Here is a 6,365-nt window from a genome sequence, read left to right on the forward strand (position 1 = left end):
GAGAGAGAGAGAGAGAGAGAGAGATATTATCTGGTGCAAATTCATGATTATCAAGGGCCTAGCATGAGAGATACAGAGAGCGAAGGGGAGCCAAGAAAGACTTAGCCGATGGCCGAGCCAGAGCATATTGCTTGCACAGAAAATTTCGGTAAGTCATCCCAGGCTCAACTCCACTCTCTATCTCTTCATGCAAGACTAACAGACAAATTTCGCTGATCTTCTATATACCAGTTTCATGTCTTTCTTTATTTTAAATCCTTCGGCGTAATTGACATATATATACTATATAGGCAGAGATATATCCTTGGGGTTACACATTGTATTATTGATTGGTTGGAATAGAATCTGGAAGATGACTGTGTGATGGGAATGTTGGGATATGATGCGTCAACGGGAATTTGTTCTTAGGATGATAGTCATGATCGGATTCTGATACAAGCTTACAGGTCTCAATGGGTAATATGTTGGTTTTTTGACCTAATTCTTTTGCACTCACTGCATAATTTCTAGAATTTATGTGCCTTTAGATAAGAGGGTCCCAAAATAATTGACTATGAGAAAAAAAATTCCCATATATGTTCTTTACATATTTAACCTCCTCGAATTCGACTCTAACGTCCCTATTTGGATTATTGTTACGTCCCTTATGATATTGTGTTACTATGGCATGGTTTAATAGAACATTTTTGTTGATTTAATTAGTGCAAATGGCGTGCTTGTTTCTCACGTTGGATTCTAGAGTACACAAAAACAACATTACTTGGAAACTTTAGGAGAAATAACAAAAACAAGCATTGGCTCAAATTCACTCAGCCTCCTCATGCATGACTCTTAGATAAGCAGCAATGAATAATGAATATTGGAAATTTGTATCATGCAATGAAGTTGTGGTATGTTTGGATATCATGGATTTAGATTTGGATTTGGATAACTTAAAATGAGAAGAATTTGGATTTTGCTTAAATTCATCATGGATTTTAGGAGTCCAAATCTATTGATTTCAAATTCCCTCACATACCACGGAATTTGGAAATGCCTCACCACACGATTTTCACTATTCTCACGTTTCTCCACCTCTCTCTTCCTCGGCGCCACAAGCTCTTTCTTTTTTCTCTCTTTCTTGCAGTAACACAGGTTTGTCACTCTCAACTCTTCTCTTCTTCTTTAACCTCTCTATTTCTCTATTTTTACTAAATCTAAATCCATATAGGCTTTGGGTTGTGGGTTTCATTTGATTTTTTTTGTAGGTTTGCTTGGGTTTCATTTGATTGTTTGTGGGGTTTTGTTTGGGTTTTGTTTATTTGTTTGTACATTTTGTTTCATAGTATTTTCAATGATTTGTTTTGAGTTTGTCTTTATTTTCAATTTTTATTTTCTTTTGTGGGTTTGTAATGCAAATTATGTGTTTGATGAAATGCTTCTATGAACTATCTATGAGTTGTGAAGTAATAAGTAATTGATTTGATTAATATTTGTAAATTGTTGATTCGCTGTAGGGTAGTTTCTTAGCTCCTCTGTCCACGGCATCTCTCCATAGCCTGTACCTTACCCCTAGTTTATCATAGGATACAGGCCAATTCCAGATATTAGCGTCATTGAGCATGCGCTCTTGCTGGCCAACTACAAGCCGCAGATCCTCATTTAACACCTGTTGTCAAATTATACATCAACAATGTAGGACCGAACTAAAAGATAGGAATAGCTGGGCAAAAAACTATTGTAGATCCTTTTGTAACAGGCTAAGGTAACAAAGGAGATATTTATTATTATTATGGCTATGGAAGGAGAAAATGAGCTGAATTCTCCCATTGCACAACAACCACGTTAGCATTCTCTGTCAACAAGTTCTACAGCTGAGCCTCACCAAAGAAAAAGGAGTAGCAAAGATCCACTCGTTGAAGTTGTTGCAAATATCGGTTCCTCTCTTATAGAGTATTGTTCATCTGTAGAAGAGTACTTCACAGTGAAGAAAATCAAGAGCAACCGCAACATGTTGGTGAAGAGATATGACTTCTACTTAGTCCCCATTAATTTGTTCTTTTGGAAGTTGTGTAAAAGACATATTTTGGATATTTATCTCTCTCAATATATAACTTTTTATTTGTTAATAACTTTAAAATAATTTTTGGTTTGAGATTTTGAATGTAGTGAAAAAATACCCATGCATTTGGGTGTCCTCTCTAGTTGATATAAAACATTTTAATTGTTAATAAGTGGCAAGATATTTTATTAGTTGGCTATGAATAAAAATTTATTTAGTCATCATCTTGTCAATTGAATTATGAATATTATCTCATGTATTTAAAATTAAAATGTAGAAGGATTAAGAAAAATAATAATTAAAAAATATATTTTATTGATCTTAAATCCAAATTCAAATTTATGTATCCAAACAATGAAATTTCAATTGATGAATTTCAAATCCTTCATTGTTTAAAAAGACCCAAACAAAGAATTTTTAAATCAAAGGATTGCAAATCAAGGCATTTAAAATCAATGGATTTCAAATCCAAATGTTGACATCCAAACACAACCTTGAGATATTTCATTATAGGCAAACTTGAAGAATTTCACAAATGCTTCAAGCCTTCCCCATACACTTATCATTCAAAATTTTGATAGGTGGTTGTGAGAATAGAATTATGGGGATAGTGGCGGCTTTAGGAATTTTTTTCAAGGTTGTCATTAAGAAACTTAAATTATATAAAATCTAATAAAAGGGAAACTTAATATGTTGACAAAGAAAACGATGCAAATACATAAATTCTTACAATTTCCTTCTACGAGTTTTATTTATTTATTTATTTTTATTTATTTTGAAATTGTTTCATTATAGTCTTATTATCAATGTTGCAAGTTACACTTCTTTCAAAATTTTATTTCAATAAAATTTTTATTGGCATTTTTCTTTTTGTTTGTAGGGGACCAAAGTTTAAGAACAAAGTTTGGCTACAAACTTAGTTGTAGTTTAACGCTATCACTCTCACTAAGCAAATTAGTTGGCTACATATTTTAAAAATATAAGTTGAATTACATGTTCTTTATGTTCGTAAGACAAATGTCAAATTTCATGTCAATAACATTTTATTTACTATTCGAATCATAAACTTATTTTTTATGTATAATTTTGGACTACAAATACTTAAAATTTAAACATTTGATTGATGACATAGTTATTAATCTTATATTTTCTTAAAAATTTTACAAACATAGAGGATATAAAAGTAAAATGTTGTCCAATGGTGGATTTGTCAAAATTTACATAAAATAAAAAAAATATTGAGTGTTATTGTAATCTTAGTCTACAACCAAGTTTGTTGCCAAGTTTTGTCCCAAATTTAATTACGTTAGGCCTAAAAAAATGTAGAGTGGCCACAAATTTTTTTAAAGGTAGAAAAATCATAAATTTTTTAATATTTATACATATATGATAATTTTTTTTCCATATTAGGATGGTCCTATGCCCACCCTACCTTCAATGTGGAGTTGCTCCTGTCTGGGGATACAAAATTTACGTTAATGGGAATCTATTCTTAGAATTTTATTTGTGAGAATCATAATAAGGTTATGACTCAAGTTCAAGAATATGCGAGGACACCGACATTGGTTTCCTATCCTAGTTCCAATGCATTATACATTTATTTATTGATGCACCAGTAACCCTAGTTGATAGTAAAAACCTTAAAAAATGGAATCTTATTTTCTTTTTCATCTATTCTCCCTCAATGAATGTGAGTCTCGTGTCAATGGATGGAATATTGGTACTAGGTTTACCTGCGGGATGGCTGAGGCACCAACTCATCACTCCACTTTGCTAGGCTTAATTCATTTTGACTGTTTGCAAACCCGTATCCAAAGTCTTATTCATGTAATTAAGTTGTAAATTTAAGTGTCTAAATGTGTGTGTTGAAGATCTACATCGAATACACAAGAAAACAGCTCAAATTAAATTTGGCCCTTGAAAACCTTTTAATATTAGTGAGGGCCTGCTATTTGTCTTTGCAAATGATATACAATTTTCATTGTTATTTTTGCAGTTGCTTTGCATTCTTTCTTCATTGGCCCTAGATATCGAACTAGTGACAAAATTTTGGTTCTATTGAGATTAATAAATATAAATACTAAGTCTTAATAAAGCCATTGGTAATACAAAATGCAATAAAATTAATGCTATATGTAAAATGGATAAAATGACATTAAATATATATATATATATATATATAAATAAATACACCACACGAGGTGTGGCTTGATGGTAGGAGTTCTCGTTCTGCACCCAGAGAGGAGTAGTTTGAGCGATAACCTCAGTAAGGCTCGTGTGGTACACGTGGAAATACCCATTGTCATCATATGGCGTGGGGTCGATGAGCCCACAACGCAGACCCACCTTTTTATTCAAGAAAAAAAAATAAAAAATAAATACATAAACAATTTTAGGGGACTTCATCTCAAAAAGAAAAAAAAAAAAAAATCAGTGGACTGATATCGCAATTATGGCTGTGAGAATCAACTAAAAGCTTGTAAATATTTTTTTTATATCTAAAAATACATGCTTGTGGATATGAACAACGGCAAGAGGTCAAGAAATTTAATTGATTTGGTGAATTGGCCATGGCCTAATTCCCAAAAGAGGATTAATAACAATCTCTCACAAATCATAATTTGAATATTGTTTGATTTGATTTGATTTGATTTATTTATTTATTTATTTTTTATCGTGATTGATTTCTACTAATCCAAATCAGTCAACTTCGGTAATAAAGTAAATTATGCAATGGATTCTAATTTAGTGAACAGTGGGCACAACCATATCATGATTAAATAATGTAACAAAAAATAAATTTGATACATTGATATGGTAGTTATGAAAGGAGGCAATGATAGGAAAACTTCTTTGCATGTGGGTTTTGTCGATCACCACCTAATGGAAGAATTTAAAATAGAGTGTAAGTACAACAAGAAGAATGTATCTTGATGCTAGAAAATATATCTATAGCAGGACATACCAAGGGAGTCAATACCGTACCAAAGGTTATACCGGTTTGCCCAGCGGTACGTTATATTTGGGATACTGGTCAATACTGGTGTACCGTTTCGGGTTTACCGCTATTTTTTATATTTTTAAATAAATATATATATGTATGTGTGTGTATATATATTATAATAAACATAAAAGTTTACCATAAAAAATTTTCTCAATCCAAAACTAATTATTCATAATTTTAGACTTTAGTATTAATAAAAGAAAAAAAAACACACAATATAAAAAATAGAAAGCTTAAAAGTTATCATTGCATACTAAGAAAACAAATAATACTAATAAGTTAATGCAAATAAGTTATTATTCTACCCTAACAAAAATTCAAAAGTTAAAAAAAAAAAAAAAACTTTTTTCTGTATTGGCCGGTATGCCTGGTACCGGCCGGTATTGCTCGAAATTGGCCGGTATGGCCGGTACATGGCAGGTATGGCCGGTATTTAAACCGGTACGAAACGTTAATGTTTCGATACCGGTATGCAACCGGTACGGTACGTACCGGCTGGTACGGCCGGTACCGGTACGGTATTGACTTTCTTGGGACATACTCATGTGGCCACACACAGCTCCACCACGGTTTAACTTTTCTACCTTGTGAATCTTTACAATGCACAAAGAGTCAATCCTTGTCAAACACTACAATACTACTTGATTGATGAAGGTTTATGCTGCAACTTCACTTTGAAAACCTCAAGATCTTTAATATGATGTTGGAGACGATTCTCAAAACAAAATCCTTGGCACATAGTTGTAACAATATCTCCCCTTTTAAATATTTTAATGTATTGATAATAAGTGGAGGCCATTTGAGTTTCAATGTTTTGGTTGGTTTGCTACTTTTTTTTTTTGGTTCCTCTCTCTCTCTCTCTCTCTCTCTCTCTCTCTCTCTCCCCATTTTTTAGTAACTAGGATCATGTTTTGCAAAGAGCCTCTTGGATCATTGACAACGTCCATCTCTTTTGGTCTTTCCGTGGTTGAACATGGCTTTGAATTCTCTCTCCCCTTTCTTGTATGGTAAAATAAATAAATAAAACTCCACAGTCATGTTTTATTTATTGCATATTGTCCGTATTCGATTCCTCAATTAGAAGGATACTCGAGATTTGGTGAGTTATTCAAGAAAACAATGGTGACCTTGTCCATTCCCAGATGTTTCATTTACTCAACAAATTTGATTAAATTTTCTCCCCATGCAAGGTTCACACATATAACATGGGGTTGGGTTATATACAGGGGGTGGAACCTCCCTCCGAGGAAGATGGAGAAAACACTCTCTCTTTATCTCTTCCATAGTTCTTAATCAAGGAAAACTGTGTCTTGCTCTATG

Source organism: Quercus suber, unplaced genomic scaffold (assembly GCF_002906115.3).
Source record: "Quercus suber isolate HL8 unplaced genomic scaffold, Cork oak 2.0 scaffold_92, whole genome shotgun sequence".
Taxonomy (NCBI): Eukaryota; Viridiplantae; Streptophyta; class Magnoliopsida; order Fagales; family Fagaceae; genus Quercus; species Quercus suber.